We start from the raw sequence: 18,379 nt of genomic DNA on the forward strand, positions 1-18,379 counted from the left end.
CTGAAGACCAGTGTCTTTTGGAAGCAAGCACCATCACTAAAATGCCATAGTGGGACAACAGAGGGAGGGAGAGCAAAGACCAGACAGAGAGGGGATAAGGTATGGAGAAAAAGCTCCATTGTGACTGGTAGGTCTAACTTGTAATCAGAGAAACGCGACTGTTCTTTGTCATGCCAACCCTGTATGGGAGATGACTGGTGCTAACATTCTTCATTTAAAAAGTGTTCCATTAGTGACTCAGACGATGTGCAAAGAATCTTACTCTGATGTTTGTTATATGGCTTTGTCAGGAAGGAGTTAGTAATTAGCTTGTAAATCACAGAATACCACGTAGAATGGCTTGTTTTTCGCTAATTGTAGTGGAAATTTGAAATACTATTTTTATTTATTAAACCATTTCTGCATGTAGCACCCAAGGCTATTCATAAAAAACCACAGCAAAACAGTTGAAATGATAACAGCGATAAAACCAGTCAAGGGTGAATAAGATAATTAAAATACCAAGCAGCGGCCCATTAAAAATATGTTGAGCAACAGAAGGTTTAAAATCAGCTCCACAGGCCAAAGGTCTGTCTAAATTCTTTAAAAGGCTCTTGATGGTGGCAGAAGACTGCTGAAAATGAATACGATCTGCTGGAAGGTTCCCTGGTTTTCATGCCACTGCATATTGTTTAGGATTCCAAATGCCGTTAATAATGCACCAGTCGGCTTTGTGTATTTGATAGGAACTGCATACTGATTTGGCCTTGCTACTATTATCAGTCTATTTCTGCAACGTTTTTGCTGCAGCATCTGGGTTAGATCCAGACTACCTGTGGATGAATGGCTGCTCATGGGACCCTCCAACTGGGGGAAGGGGGAGAGCCCCCTGAGTTTCTAGGAAAGCTACTCTAGAGGGTCAGGGACCCTCTGGGACAGCATGGGAGTTGGTGTTGGGGGCTGCAAAAGGAGGGGGAATTGGTGAAAATAGTATTCCTCCATTCCTCCAGTGGAAGCCTCTGTTAGATCTCAATTCCTTCTGCCCCTGTAAATGGAAGGGGGCTTTCTTTTCATGGAATGGCAATTCTGAATGCAACCCTTGTTGGCATCCGGGGGTCGAAAGGCCAGCTGGCTAGCCCCCAGCTGGATCGTCTCCCTCTCACGCTGCAGAGATTCATCAACCTCTGGCTCTGACATAAATCAGCGACTCAAGCTTGCTGCTTTGAGCACACTATACTGTACGTAGCAGTGTAAACTGCACAACAGAAGAGGCTGAGGCTGTGGATACATACTAAAACTACGGATTTATTTTACATAAATCAGAACAAAGAAGCGTTGTCTCTCCTTGCCGTCTTCTCGGAGAGAGTCTCAAAACAAAAGCAATACACTAAGCGGAAGTTCTACTCATGGGACCCAGCAGTCTGTGCTGGAATGTAAACAGACATGTGACACACAACCATCCCATGTCTGCAACAAAAGGTGGAATGGAATCTCCCAACAACCCTGTGAACCAGAATGTTTGTACAGTATGTGAATTTGACCATTTCAGAAAGACAAGTCTGAGCATATTACACCGATCCTGGTTGGACTGCACTGGCTACTGATTAGTTTCCTGGCCGAATTCAAAATGCTGGTTCTAACCCACAAAGCCTTAAACGGCTCAGGACTGCAATACCTCAAGGACCGCCTCCTCCCATATGAACCTACCCGCACCCTGAGATCATCTTCTGAGGCTCTTCTTCATGTGCCTCCTTCTTGAGAGGTCCAGAGGGTGGCAACATGAGAACGGGCCTTCTCTGCAGTGGCTCCCCATCTGTGGAATGCACAGGGAAGTTTGCCTTCATTATACACCTTTAGGCACCAGGGGAAAATGTTCCTTTTTAACCAGGCATTTAGTTGATATTATTGACATCCAACAGCCTTTTAGAAGGTGGTTCTTTTTTGGGTTTTTTTAAATGGGTTATTGTTTTTGGTTTGATTTTATATTATGTACTGTGATCCTTTTATGTGAACCATCCTCAGACTTCCAGGTATAGGGTGGTATATAAATTCAGGAGGTAGTAGTAGTAGTAGTAGTAGTAGTAGTAGTAATAATAATAATAATAATAATAATAATGTACATAACAATTAATATCACAGGGTTTTAGGGGATCATATGACTTAAAGGAGATTTAAAGGAATCTTCACAATATCCCACCATTGCTTAGCACAATATGACAGCATGGAAGCTTCACAAGACTAATTCCTGCATGAAATTCCATTCTCAATATTATATATATATATATATATATATATATATATATATATATATATATATGCATTTTAATACTTGCCTTGATCATTGTATAATGTTTGCACATAATTCATATATTCAATTGACTGAAGTGATAATTTGAGGAAATTTATAGATGGAGGTATTTATAGATGGATTCTCAAAGAATCGTGCGCCTCCTTCATGTCAATGAAAGCAAGCACTGCTTCTTTCCCAGAGCAGGTATTTCTGGGGTGTAAAACAAGTGCTGGGAGGTGGGTAACAAAAATGGGGGGGGGGGTTTGAAGAGGGTCAGTTGTGGGGGAGTGAGAAATGTCCCTATATTCATCAGGGAAATGTTGGAAGGTATGGGATGCTGCTGTTAGAAACAAGGCGCCATGTTAAGTTTGCTAGGGAGAATCACTTCTGAAGTCTGGCACGAGGCAGTAAGCCCACTCTGCCCAGAATACGTTATGAAGGATGCTCTTTGAGGGAACACACATGGAGTTTGATTTGCCCATGGTATAAATCCTCACAAGTCTACTGAATTCAAAACTCTTTAATCAACTTAGGTTAGAGAATTTGGACCATAATGGAGGCTTTATGAGTTTTTTTGTTTTTAGAACAATTTGAAATCTGCTTTCATTTCCTTTGAAGTGTACTTGACTAAGACGATTCCTGGTAGGAGGCAAAGCAAAATGAAGTTTCTGAAAACAGTTAGTAAGGACCTCAATGCAATGCACGGGATTTGTTTAAGAAGCTAAGCCATGTCTCTTTCCCCTATTGTATGCCTTCCTTATCCTTCTGCAGAGTTTGGGGGAGCCTTTTCCCCTTTCCGGCATAGCTGCGAAAGACTGTTTAAAATATCCACATTTCCCTGAAGTATTTAGTTGTGTCTCTTCAAAGCAATATCTAGAATGCTCGGTACTCTGATTTGGGCTGTCTTCACTTCTAACGCCAGTCTTCGGGATCAAGAAAACAAAGAAGTGGATTATTTTCTTTGTGTGCGATAAATAGTTCACTTAAAAATGGAACTGTCTTCATGCTTGAAATGGAATGAGTGTCAGGAATGTTTGTCCTTAAAATAAAAGAAAAATGCTGTTGCAACCAATCAGAAACATTAGCATGAAGAGTGGGTTATAGATTTAAATATTGTTATTGTTAATCATTTCATCATCATCATCATCATTGTATAGGTTTTTGCTCCATGCAGGCTCTGTTTTCTAAATAAATATGTGTAAGATTTACATACATCTCTAGCATTATCTTGAAAGCACTGTCGTTCCTTATAGCCTCTGACATATTTCTATATCTTTCTTCACAAATTCTTATTTGCATTCATACATATGCTTCTACAATCATTATGATCTGGACACTCATAGAAACTGGAGTGTTTTTCAGTAGGTAAACTCAGTTTTAGACACTTGCTGCACTGACATACAATTTAGTTAAACATATTTATTTTTAAAAGGTTCTACTGATTTTATCTGTGTTTTGTTAATACTTAGAGAGTTTTGGGATTAAATAGTCTATAAATCTTTCTAAATTTTATTTTAAAACTTGCTTGCATTTCACTGGAGAACCAGGTTTCAACCCATTTTCTATATTTAAGGCCTTTCCGAAACTCCAGTGCAATGCTTGAATTTTAAGAGTGTCACTGTGAGTAAAATAACATCCTTTTTGAAAAGGACAGATAAATGTTTGTTTAAATGACATATAAAATATTTAAAACAAAACTATTTTTAAGGCTTTGAACTGAAAAAATATAAATCAGGGGTGGAAATCATATTACGGTACTATTCAGTAGTATACATAATAAGGAATTATATTTGAGTAAGTAGCTCTTACTCAAATCCATCCATCCATGCATCTAGGCAACCATCTATTGATCTAACTAAGGCCTTAATCTTACAAACATTTTTAACTGTAAACAGTGCCACTGGTGGTCTTTGATGAGACTTGCACCCAAGTAAAACCAAGAACATAGCAAACACAAAGCCCTTATACGTAGGAGAAGGATTACCGGTACATTTCTACAATCCACCATCACTAACATTGCCCCTCTTTTGTACCAGAAATATTGTGTGCAAAATGAGAAGTTTTGCTTCAGCAATAACCACGTCAGAAAAATGAGGTATGATATAATTCATAATTCAGACATTATTAGTTTTATATTAGCATGCTATTAAATGTGCACAGAAATCACTTAAACAATTTTAACAAACATTGGAAAAAGGCAAACGTTTTATAATCCATGTGCTGCAAGACTTGATAATATGCATGATGGAAAGCCTTCATTTTTCTACATACCAATATGCCTAACCAATTTATGTTCTTCCTATTATACATAATATGATTTAGTTAAGACCACATCTTGCTCTCTGGAAACATGGAAGCAGCTTTTTTCCCTGGTAGCACCAGTGCTCCGGAATGTGCTCCCTGATGAAATATGGGAGGCCCCATTGGTATTGGCATTCTGCTGGCTCTTGAAGATACACCTGTTTCAAAAAAGTATTCTCCTCATCTCCTGACTTGAACTTCTTGTTTTAATTGCTTAGAAGCCATTTGGGCAAATAATTGCTAATAATAAATATTCTCCTATCCCCCTTTCTTCCAGAAGTGAAGACAAGGGGATTGGACTAGATGACCCTTGCGGTTCCTTCCAGCTATACAATTCTATGATTCATTGCTTAGCATGATGCTGTACTCAAAAACAATTAACTGTCTAGCCTAGACCCAATTAAGTCAAAGGATGTAATGCTTTCCCACTGAATGACTCAAATGTCAATTTCTTCTGAAATTGGTTGTACACTGGACTATCAATAATTTTGTAAATGGAATGAGCCAGAATAACCTTGAGATAAAATATATATGGAGGCAGTGAGAGATTTCACTTTCTTGGGTTCCATGATCACTGCAGATGGTGACAGCAGTCATGAAATTAGAAGACGCCTACTTCTTGGGAGAAAAGCAATGACAAACCTAGACAGCATCTTAAAAAGCAAAGACATCACCTTGCCGACAAAGGTCCGTATAGTTAAAGCTATGGTTTTCCCAGTAGTAATGTACGGAAGTGAGAGCTGGACCATCAAGAAGGCTGATCGCCGAAGAATTGATGCTTTTGAATTCTGGTGCTGGAGGAGACTCTTGAGAGTCCCATGGACTGCAAGAAGATGAAACCTATCCATTCTCAAGGAAATCGGCCCTGAGTGCTCACTAGAAGGACAGATCCTGAAGTTGAGGCTCCAGTACTTTGGCCACCTCATGAGAAGAGAAGACTCCCTGGAAAAGACCCTGATGTTGGGAAAGTTGGAGGGCACAAGGAGAAGGGGACGGCAGAGGATGAGATGGTTGGACAGTGTTCTCGAAGCTACTAACATGAGTTTGGCCAAACTGCGGGAGGCAGTGAAGGATAGGCGTGCCTGGCGTGCTCTGGTCCATGGGGTCACGAAGAGTCGGACACGGCTGAACGACTGAACAACAACAACAAAATATATTTTGGGTTAGCACCCATTTTTTCTTTATGTGTGCCAATAAGGCATGCCTAGTCCTTCTACAACCACAGCTGTAAATCCTTAAGATTATATACTCTCTGTGAAAGACTAGCATGAAATACTTTAAAGCCCAAGACAGTATAAAGCATTACTTCCAACCAGAGCTTGAAAAGTTCATTTAAAAAAGGAACTAGTTCTAGTTCATGCTCAACATGCCCCAAAGGTAAAGACTTGTTCATACTGGTCCTTTTGCAAAATTAACTTGTTTGGTTCATGATCAGTTAACAGTTCAATTCAATATCATCCAAATGATCCTCAGAGTTACAACCTGCCATGCTGAAGTATAAGATTTACTTAAGACTAAGAAAACATCAAAACATGCACAGTGGCATGTGAATTAATTTATTTTCACCAACCATTGTGATCTTTAAGCTTAAAGGCTCAAAGAGTTTAAATAGTAAAACAAACAAACAAAGCAAACATGTAAGAGAATGCATCTGAATATGAACTAGAAATTTTTGAAGTTCTAACCCAAAATGAACTTAATTCATGGTCAGTTCTCTTGGCAATTACAGGAACTACTTTCAAGTGTAATTAAAAGATTTTTGAACTAATTCAGTGAACTCTATTGAACTAAACAAGTTCTTTCTAAGGAGTGTTCCCAGTGCTACTTCAACATACTTCTATAGAGCCCACAGTGTGCTTGAGCTGGTGCTAAACCATTAAAATCAATTGGACAGATTTTCTGCTGGTCTTTTATGTCATTCCTGGCCAACTTCCCCATCGTAACAGTAGTTCAGATAAAGATGAATGGTGGAATAGTCCAGCCCAAACTGTCATTTCTAGTTCAGGGTTTATGGCTCATCAACCGTGCAAAATGATAGTATCTCTGTGCAAATGGAACAAGAGCTGAATTTCAGGCCCAGTCACCAAACTGTCATGACTTTTCAGACCTTCATGAAATTTAATTGGCCACCTATGACTGACAAGCAGACCCGAACTTTCCAAATCCATTTCTAAATGAATTTGTAAATCAATACACAATTCTTACCCTGGAAAAGTGGTCTGGTACTTTGGGAGCTCATGTTAGGTTTCAACTTCCATCAGTAGGAATTGGATTAATTTCCAACAAGACAAGAAATGCTGGTGAGGGACTCATTACGGTTCTGTTCACCATGGCATGAATGTCGAGAGTGCTCAAGGGCAATGGCTTCAAGTCTCAATTATGTTAGGAAAAAATAAAAGCACTAACCAAAGTCAGGAGAGTGGCATATCAAAAATACCTATAAACCCAGCAGTCCCACAGAGCCTTCCTTGCAACCCTGCAAAAAAGCCTCAAAAGTTAGAATATGACAAAAACGCCATCTGCTCACACAGGCTTAGACTAAAAGTCACTTATAAATGCACAATACGTAGAGCACACTTGTAAATTAAGTTCACAAATATCACTACCCTACAGAAATTATCGGTCATATGGAAGTTTAAAAACAACAACAAAACCCTAATGTCAGAAACACAGGTTAAATAGCTCAACTATTCTGGGATTACTTTTTTTAAAAGACCTATGGAAGAAAGTATTTGAATTCTTTCTTTTTAAAAAGCAAACAACAGAGAACCAACACAAGCGACGCTGATACCAAATCCTACATATATTAAGGAAAATAGAAACATCATCTCCCCACCCCACCCATCCCACCCACTTCCTTCCCCCCTCTCTCCCTAATGTCTCAACAACTAAAATTGATCTGTAAAAATGTTTTATGGAAAAATACGAGAGACATTACACACACTTTGTAAATCAAGAAAATCTTTAATAATAAAAAAAGAAAGGTCGCTGGTATAGGTTATATACCTTGCTTAAGGTTTGTATATGGTGTACATCCTGGACTTCATTCGTATGTTAGGAAGCACAGTAACAAAAATTTTTTTGTTACAAACATTACCATTCAGCCTTGGGTGCTCTATATGTTGTGAGAATTGCATCTGTGTAACAAGGTATTGTATTTAGTTCTCAGATACAGCCTATACAAAAGTAGTTCCCTCTTAATGCTTATTCTGCAACTTCTGCAAATGTAGGCATCTAATTAAAATCCACATCACAACTTTTCTTACGTTGCAGCCTCAGGGCAAGGAAAAGGTAAATGAAGTCAGGCTGTATTTACTGGGCATAGACTGGCTATTGATGTCTTAATTCTTATTTCTTAGCAGTTAACAGGGTCTTGTCTAGGCTCCAAACAGATAGGTGCAAATGGAAGAGCCCTTTGGGAAAGGCTTTGCAAAACTTCAGGGTAATTGATGTTAGTTTGGTCAGTACTGAATGTAACATTTCCAATGGACTTTTTAAAGGGCAAGATTTGTCCTGCTGGGGGGAAATGAAGGAATTTGGGATCACCTGGGGACAGTTTCTAGTTACCAATGGCAACCAGAGAAGCCCATTTCATCAGTTTTTGGGTGTTGTCATTATTTTGAAATAGTGTACAGATAGTTTAATACACAGAGCTGCCTATAGGTGATTAAATGAAACTGGAATTATTCAGGCACAGAAGCATCTCAATAGTTAATGGGCAAGTCTACATGTGGAACTCTTAGTAATGGGGGGAAATATTTATTATAAAATCAGGTGTAATTACTTAAATAATTGGATGGCATGCAATTCAGAGTAGACCTATAGAAATTAATGGACCTAACTTGCCATATTCATTTCAGTGGGTCTACCCTGAGCAAACCTTGGTTGATTAAAACCCATTGAATTTATTTTCTGCCCTTGCTGCCTGTGGAATTGGCAACTTTTACCATTGAATTTATAGTGGGTTAAAAATTAAAACAAATCTCAATACATTATACAAGTATAAGCTTCAAGGCAAATACTTACAACCATCCAACTACGATAAACATAAAAACTGTGGCCTGCCAAACCTGAGTCAACAACCAGGTCTTCAGCTGGCACCAAAAGGTTAAAAGAGTGGGTACTGATCATTTCTTTAAAAAGGAAGGACTTCCAAAGCTAGGGTGCCACCACCTGGAAGCTCCCCTGTGTTGTCATACAGTGGACCTCAGCTAAGAAGAACGGTTCAGAGAGCCTCCCTTGAAGATTTTAACAAGTGGGCAGGTCTCTAGAGGAGCAAGCATTCTCTGAGGCCTCCAGTCCCCAAGTTGTTAAAAGCTAAAAAGCTAAAGGACCCCTGGATGGTTAAGTCCAGTCAAAGGTGACTATGAGGTTGTGGTCCTCATTTCGCTTTCAGGCTGAGGGCGCCGGTTTGTCCGTCCACAGACAGCTTTCCAGGTCAGGTGGTCAGCATGACTAACCCACTTCTGGCGCAACAGAACACTGTGAGGGAAACCAGAGCACACGGAAACACCGTTTCCCTTCCCACCTATTTATCTACTTGCACTTTTGGCGTGTTTTCGAACTGCTAGGTTGGCAGGAGCTGGGACAGAACAATGGGAGCTCACCCTGTTGCGGGGATCTGAACCGCTGACCTTCCGATCGGCAAGCCCAAGAGGCTCAGTGGTTTAGACCACAGTGCCACCTGTGTCCCTTAGGCTTGGTAGCATATAAGCAGCCCAATGTTGCTTATTCAGAATATCACATGCTGTATGACATTTATTTATTTATGCATGCCTTCGAATTATCCCTAGGGCTAAGAAAGTTTGAGAAACCCCAAACTGCATGTTCAGAAATGATGATGCTTCACATCTGCTTTGAATGGAAATATTTGGGATTCTGCATTCCCCTTGGCCTCTGTTTCCTAAACCTTTTGCGAACCTTGAGTTTGTATGCGCCATCTGCCAGCCACTGAAAATGTGAGGCTTTTGGTTTTCAAAGCACGATACCATTGAGCTATGACTGAGAATGGCTAGTACTTCTTTAAGAAGGATGCAGCATTCTGCGAAGGACAGAGTAAAGTTCAATAATGTTTTTTTAAGAGAGCCAGTCGGAGAATTTAATACTTAGAAAAAGACAGTGACATGCAATTGATGCTTCTGTGAGAAGGGGAATGGGATGTAGGTGGTAATTTTCAGTCTTCCTTGCAATACAAAAACCTAAAGTAAGCTTCAGTAAATCATCCTGAGTCAACGGTGTTGTGCTTTACGTGAAATAGTGCACTTGGATAAAATAACTAACACCCCCCCCCATTTTCCTCCCAGATATGATGCAAAGACATTACTAACACTAAAACACTCTATTTTTGTCTCTGGCTAAGCTGTACAGTAAAATAGTACCATAAAGCAGGGAGGCTTATGAACAATGACCTGCATCTTAGGAAAATAACTGGGAAATGTCGAGGTTCAGCTTCTGCTGTGCCCCCTTTAACAGCTTAATTTCTAATGTAGTTTTTTTTTAAGCAACTTCCTGTTCCTCAAAAAAATTTTTTTTTACTGATCTTGCCACTCACCAATTTCTCTGGTGATTTGCTTGAGGATAGCAATGTACAGTGGTACCTCGGGTTAAGAACTTAATTTGTTATTAACCTGAGGTACCACTTTAGCCGCCGCTGCACAATTTCTGTTCTCATCCTGAAGCAAAGTTCTTAACCCAAGATACTATTTCTGGGTTAGCAGAGTCTGTAACTTGAAGCGTCTGTAACCCGAGGTACCACTGTACATGGTTTGAAGCTATATCAATTCCTATGGCCCACAAATAACCCAGAGATGCATTTTAAATAAAAGGACACGTTCTACTCATGTAAAAACACGCTGATTCCCGGGCCATCCAAGGGCTGGATTGAGAAGGCGATTGGGCTGGATTTGGCCCCCGGGCCTTAGTTTGCCTACCCATGAGTTATATCCTTCAGCATCCATGACAAGGCTGCCTCATTGTGGGCAGATCAGGACTTTGTTGCTACAGTAAAAATCATCCAGTACCATTAACTAACTATATACAGTAGTGTTTTTGGTGGGCATGTGCTTTGAATGTGCATTGGATACGATTTAAAAGTATTCATTTAGTATCCTTCTCTGGATACCCTTGCCTTAAGAAGTTAAGCAACTCAAGAGAGAACATTTTCTTTGGTGCCCACCTCCCCAGCCCTGGAATTTCCTCCCCAGGCACACTGCCATCTTTTAAATATGTGAATTGTTTCCTGTTCACCTGAGCTTCTTAAAGAATGAGTATCAATTGTGCAAAAAATGGTTTTTATCACTCGCTGTACTGCTGATTATTTGCTATTATTTAATCAGATTTTGGTTTGGTTGTGAATTATTTATTGTTGTTGTTTTATATTGTTTTAATTTGTGCTGAAATCTGCCTGGAAGGCTATTTAGGGGAACAGTAGGAAAAATGTTTTAAATTAGTTTTATACAAATCAATAATTTATGTTATATGGCAGCTAATGATCTGAAAACTTGCATTTTCAGATTAATAAAGGAGTTGTTTATATTGGCTAATTATAAATCAATAAAAAAGCTAGCCTCTGTAAAGACAGCTTCATATTCGGACAAACTCGACACATTGAAGTGAAGCAACAGGAGTGGTTGCATCCTGATACAGTTAACATGGGAAACAAATTTAAACAAGAACAAATGTAAACAAGGCATATTTGAATATATATATTACTGCTCCTGTTCTAAACTTCTCCACAAATGCATAAATAAAAATGGGGATATTTAGCCTTATTTATCTTACTAAACATTGTTTACTGAATTGAATCCCTTAGGCATGCTTTCTTCTATATCAAAATAAAATCCATGCAAACATTTAAAAACTAGTGAAAACAAATGCATCCATATGTAAATATTTATTCATAGATGCAACAAATGCATAAAAAGGATGTGCAATATTATATCATGAACAGTTTCAACATCCGATGACATAACACCTGCATGTCCTTAGTATTGCTCTGTACTGATAGCTCAGCACTTCAATAAATTAATGTCATGTTCTTATTATACCGAGAAACTTGTCTCTTCATATGGTGCTTCCCTTTCCACTGGAATTTATGGTAGCATTGATTAAATAGTGAGTTATAGAGATGAAGTATATTATGTGGTGGGATTTTTCAGTAAGTGCATTGGCATCCAGGGCTTGTGGTTAAAAAGCATTCAAGTGTTCTACATTTCAATAAATAAATCTCAACATATAAAATTAATAAGGAGGGTGGGATTAAATCACTACCTTTAACAGCACAGGCAACTGGGGTTAAGGAAGAACACCACTGATTTTTCCTTTTGATTATATGAATTCATTTCCTTCGTATAAAAGGAATTTTTCCTTAGAAGCTTTAAAAACCATTTTCAGGTATGCAAGAGAGAGGATCACGTAGGCATTCCTCACCCCCCCCCCCCTTCCTATGGATAAATTTAGCTGAACCTTTTAAACATGGGCTATAGAAAATGTTCCATTAAGCCTGCAGTGAACCTTTATATTTATATTTCAAGCACTAAAATCTAACCTTTTTAAATTCGGAAGTTGGTATGGTGCCACCTATTATTCAGAAACTATTTTCTTCTTGAACCATGGAACCGAGAACTTGCCAGAGCTAAAGTGACTCCATTGAATTAGTAATGAGCCCAAGCAAATGCTGGAAAATACTTCTAAACTGGCAATCATGTAACAGCTGCATCTCTTGAAGTTGACAGGCCTGATACTTATACAGAACACCGCAGGCTTTGTTCTTCCAAATAATTTTACGGAGAACTGACAACCAAGAGACAGGATGAGATGGAATATATCAATTCATTATTTAATGGCAGCACTGCCTTGTGCTGAAGTTGCCTTTTGGTTATATAAATAGAGTATAACAACTTGAATACTCTGTTCCACATGCAATCTTATGCAATCCGAAATCTCAGATACAATGCAAAAAGGGATTTGAAGCAATCTTCACATCCAAAACAAAAAGCTGGTGGTTTCATACATTGCATTTAAAGGGGGAAATATGTCTAAAAGATTGTTTTTTGTTTTAAAAACAAACCTCAAACCAACCAGCAGCTGTGATAGAAATGGCTAAACCCGGATTCACACCCACTCCTAAAATTTGTCGATTTAGGAATGTTTAGGATAATGTAGACCAACTATTTTTTAAAATTAAGTTAACATACATAGGCAAACTGAAAAGAGGCATGCATTCAAGCAAGTTCACTATCTTGCCTAATAACCCATTACTTAGCTCCATATGCCTATTTCTAAATAAGGACTGAACGTATATTTAAATATTTGATCTTTAATACAGTGTAATAATTTTTTTTTTACAATCAATTACAAGGACAAAGCACCAATATTGTTTGAATACCACTTTCTCAATAATTCTACTTTGTACTGTGAGGACAGTATATTTCATGGATATTTCATGCAGCAGTCCCCCATCCCCAAAGATTTTCCTTTTTTTAACCATACAGGGAGAGAGTGTATGCCTAGTTCCCATATCACTGCTATGAAAGAAAGGAGAAAGTCTGAATCAAAAGCAGGAAAAAGAGAGAAAGAGACAAGACTGAAATAAAAAGTAAATAGACTGGGTGATACTGAGTAGAGAGATTGTAATTAATCAACTTAATTCTGCAGATTTCAATGGGTTTAGCCTCAGTGTGGGGGTTTTCCTCATCAAATGCAGCTGCACAACTTATTTCTCCTTAATAAAAACATGCCAAACCACATACATATAGCAGTGTTGTATCCCTGAAAGTTTCAGGTTCAATGGGTTTTGTGGAGGCTTGTACCTGCCAAGGCAGATGCATATGAACCCGATATACAACCACAGATTTAGTGCAGCAATTGAAGACTAAAAATGTAACCACATGTACACTAGTCAAACTTTCAAGCCCTTTTAACAGCTTAAACATGGTAAGTCCACCGAGTCTTGAGCTGCACTACTGATGTCACTGGAACTTGTGTCAAGTAACTAGATTGAATAGCGCAGTCTTTGTATACGGAATGACTTGTTGCGCAAAGGAAAGTCAGTGCAAGGATTCCGGCTAGCGCCACAGGCCTCCCCCCGCCCCCTTCCACATGCCCTTCCCAAATCTGCTCCGGAGAGTTGGGAGAAACCGCCAGAACAGTGCATGGAGCAGGAAGGGGGGCAAGCAGAAACACTTGCACTGATGGAACTATGTCCTTAGCAGCACGCAGAATACGACCCATGGTAATAAGCAGTGGTGAAGTGGAGGGCGAAGGCTGGAGAGTTCAGCTCCAGGCCTTTTTGCCAGAGTGCCTGTGCTGCTGACAGGCTCTCCGTGGCCTCACAAATGAATGAGGTGATCGCGAAGCTTTCAGGTTTTACAGATGTTTCCGGCGGTTTAGCATGGAGGAAGTCAATGGATGAGAAAAAAACAATCAAGCAGAGACTGGATATTACTTTCCTTTCATGGGGCTCCCGCTCACTGCTAGCAGTTTACATGGTAACGTTTCATTGCAAAAGGGTTTGCGTTTCTGATTGAACAATTTCATTTGGCTGAATAACTTTTGTCGAAGCTCAGGGTGTTTTCCAAGTTGAATACATTCTATAAAAAAAAATCTTTCCTAAGGACTGCCAGCTGATTCTAATAAATTGGGTATTGTGCTGCTCTGTGGAGTGTGCATGTATACAGGGTGAGTCCTTTAAAAGAGGCCCCATGGATAGAGTACACATGTTGCACGGGGCCTCTTTTAAAAGACTCACCCTGTACACGTATATAGGGATCCATGCAGCTGTATGCATTTTTACTCTCCTTAGAAGTGAATATGAGGAGCTTCATTATTACTTCAAAATTTTCCACTACACACAAAGAAGTCGGGAAGGCTGTTTCCCTGTTTTTCAGTGCCAGTCCAACTTCAGATAGAATAGGAAGATGCCTCATATGCAAAGAATAAGAGCGTCATTGACAGTCTCCACATATTTGAGAGATCAAACTTTGTACTAATGGGGCTCAACACCAAGTGTGCTGACCACTAGGAAATGCTTTTATTTCAGGTCCCAAATTATACTTGAATGTGTTACACAATGGCTAATAGATTTCGCCGTGATTCTTTGAAAACCAAATGGCTCTAGAAATGCAAGCATGCTGTAATCTCAGTTGGTATAGTTTCAAAGGCAGTATCTTATTTCTTATTTACTGCATTACCTTCGGAGGACCTTTTGTAATTTAATCCTTTCAGCCAGGAATGGAAATATGCCACTGACCTCATTGCTGCAGCTTCTAAAATATGGTGAAGGCATCTAAGAATTTATATACATTTTTTTTTCTCAATTCTGTTCAGGGCTTGCTCTGGGAACTTGAAATATTTTCCCAGCCCAACTCAACAATATCTAGCTATATTATTACTAATATGGTGTCACTTGCAGTCCCGTTTCTTTGCTCCAAAAAGCAGAAGATGGTACATTGATATTAGCCTAACAATGCCACATTAATTTCCTTTTGCTCTAGATACCTCGTCCTGAAAAAGAATACATGCAGGACTGCTTCCAGATGACTAGTTGGTCCAATATATTTTATTTATTTAGTACACTTATGTCTGGGATGTGGGAGAAATTTGGTTCGGTTCACATGCAAACCTACCAAATTCACATGATGCCCCAAGCAATACTGAACTGAAACACAACTTCCCTTCGCAACTTGCATTTCTGAAAATTTTGCAATGCACTTCTTTAACAAAAAAGACACAAAAAATGTTTACTAGGAGAGAGCAAAACACATGTATTCATGAAAATAGCATCCGAAGATGCATTACGGTAGTGAAGATTGTTTGCCAAAAAAAAAAAATGCATATATTGGGATAAATTTGCACGAAATTGCATGTGAATTTTCAAGCAGATCCTTAAAAAAAAATCACAAACTGATGCAAAGATGGAGCACACTGAATTTCAGAAGGGAAAAATGGGAAATAGAAATAGCCCACCCCTACTTATATCCACCTTTCTTCCATCATGAAACTCAAGGAAGCATATATTGGATTCCCATATGGTCTCCCAAACCTTTTCAGCTTCAGCAAGGGGGTGTCGTCCTATTAGACACAATCTAGTTTTGTGCACAATCCTGAATATGCTGAGTGTGTACCTTAGACTTTTAGAAATATCTCAGGAAGACTAGACACATTCTGAGTTTGGGCACGGGGGTGCCCTTGCTCCCTTTGCATAGGGCAGAGAGAAAAAACACGCCTTCACTTGGCCGTGTAACTGAAAAACCGAAAATATATTGACCAGCTGAAAATTACAGTCTATTAATGACCCAGAAACCCAAGGCCTCTGTTTAATCAATTGCTCTTTGTCTGAAATAAAGTTATAGATTTTCATTCCCAGGCACACTGATGAAAGGTGTTGTACAAGTTTCCTCTTATGATAAGGGCTGAAAGGTTAGAAAGCAGCTGATCACATTGGAAGATATGTTCAGTCACAGTTCATAAGTTGATCTCACCCTTGTCATTCAAGGAGGCAGCTTTGTTTTATGCATGCGGCTGCTATTGGATATTTACTGTACTGGGAATGTATATGAGACAGATATGAACTAGAAAGTAAAGTTGTCTTATGTTTGCTACTGTGACAAATAATAGTATTATTAGTGGTATTATTCGCAGAGGATGCACTGACTGGTATGCTAGACTTTCATTTGGGCCCCAGTTTTTACCTTCAAAATGATTCTTCCTAATTTGTCGAGAGTCCACAATTGGTTATTAGTTTAGAAATATTAGAGAGACTTTTTGTTGTTGTTTTTTGAAAAGCAGGAATTATGGAGCAACTAGTTGCTCTGTGTGTATATATATTAGGAGACATATATTCCAAGCCTGTAAACAGCAAGTTACAGGCTACACTGTTGGATGATCGCCTCTTATGGAGCCAGAATAGACACTGCATGAATGTAACATTCTCCCTGCTTTAAAAAGAATGAAAGACTCAGGGACTGCAGTTGGGAGAAGAACATTAGCAAGTACCAGCCATTTCATCTTCAGAAAAACTTTGCAATTATGCTTTACGATTCTGCATCTTATGCCACAGATATGTTGTAGACCCTACCTATGCTTTTAATATCTTTCAACTTAAATAAAACATAATAATCAGCATCCTTTTAAAATGAATAAAGAAGTACTCTAGAACAGTGGTTCCCAATTGGTGGTCCACAAACCCTAGCGGGTCTGTGCAACCATTCACATAACCAAAACTACTATAGAGACATGAAAATCTTCAAAAGCAGTGGGTCCAAGTCTTGGCTTTTGAAAAACAGAGCACCCACAGTACTTAGCTAATTAGGAACCACCCCCCTTCAAGATGATGGCTGGATACTATTCTTATTAATTACCTACTTTTCTTCTTTGGATGGTAGACCAGTGCACTATAGCAGAAATTAATTTGGAATTTCTCTTCCGTTTTAATAGTGGATTATCACATGGAGTGCATGTGTGTCTTTGTGCATGCATGTGTGAGATGGAGGGTGCTGTTTGAGATGCATAGCTCACAATATACTATTTGCATGGCTCTCTGGAGCTGAACCAATAACTATAGAATTGAAACCACTTAAATACTTTGATTGGAGATTTCTATTAATGCTGTTGCATTTAGAATGATTTCTTGTGTTAAATGTTGTTACAATTCATTCACTGTCCCTTGGCTTATAGAACAATCCTATGTATGCCTACTCAGAAGTAAGCTCTATGGAGTTCAATGGGACTTCATGCAGTAATAAGATATTCCAGAAGCTAGAAACAAAATAATTTATTCAAATTTGAATGCATTCAATGCTAATACAGCACACATGGGACATAGCTGCAGGTGCATTTGAGACTTGCTTGGGAAACCCATAAAGTTTTATATGTACAACAGAATGCAATTGAATTTGTTTGCCTTTTGAAGCTAAAACAATTAATAAGGAATAGCATAGATGCAAATATAGGATCACTGCATCTGCTAATAAAATCCAATCACTAAGAACACTCAGTTACACATCCAAGTTGGAATAAAACATCCAACATCTAAAAATGATTAAAATGTAAAATCTTAGCGCAACATCAAATATAAAATAGAAGCATATAGTAGAACATAACAAAATCAAGAGTGTATTGATCCTTTCATGAGTTGTGTCCTATAGCATTGATCCTGTTGTCAATGTTACAAATTGCTCTTTCAATTTAGAACTATACATTGTGCATTTCAGGTTTTCAAGCATATTCTCAGCTTGGACTTTCTGAACTACTATGAGATACAGATCACTTCAGAATGCAGTCAAAACAAGGACGTTTTTAATCATTTTGTGTTGATGGATATAGGATTATTATTATTATTAATATTATTATTAAAAAGTGCTATTTTAAAGTAATGTATATAAAATCCCTTCCACTAACTGTACAAGGTGCTTGACCTAATCAAATAAACATAAATTATTATAATTGTCTACACATAACATTTAACATGCAATAATGCAGTATATGAACATTTACTTAGAAATATGTCTCGCAGAGTTCAGTGGAATCACCTATAAGAAAGTGTGCTTTTGAGTGTAGCCTTAGTAGATTGTTAACATAAGAGAGAAAGATACTGTATATTCAAACACAAAATAAGCATACTTCAGATTATTAACCTAGCAAACCCAGATTATTAACCTAGCAGACTGTGATTTCTTCTGTAAATCACAATATCCTAGATTATAAAAATCCGTGTTTAAATGTTCTAAGGATAAGTATAATAACCCTGATTTTCATGCTGTTACAATAATCTTGTAACATGTTGCAACATGTTATTTATAATCTACAGTG

The sequence above is a fragment of the Lacerta agilis genome, chromosome 11 (genome assembly GCF_009819535.1).
Source record: "Lacerta agilis isolate rLacAgi1 chromosome 11, rLacAgi1.pri, whole genome shotgun sequence".
NCBI classification, from domain to species: Eukaryota; Metazoa; Chordata; class Lepidosauria; order Squamata; family Lacertidae; genus Lacerta; species Lacerta agilis.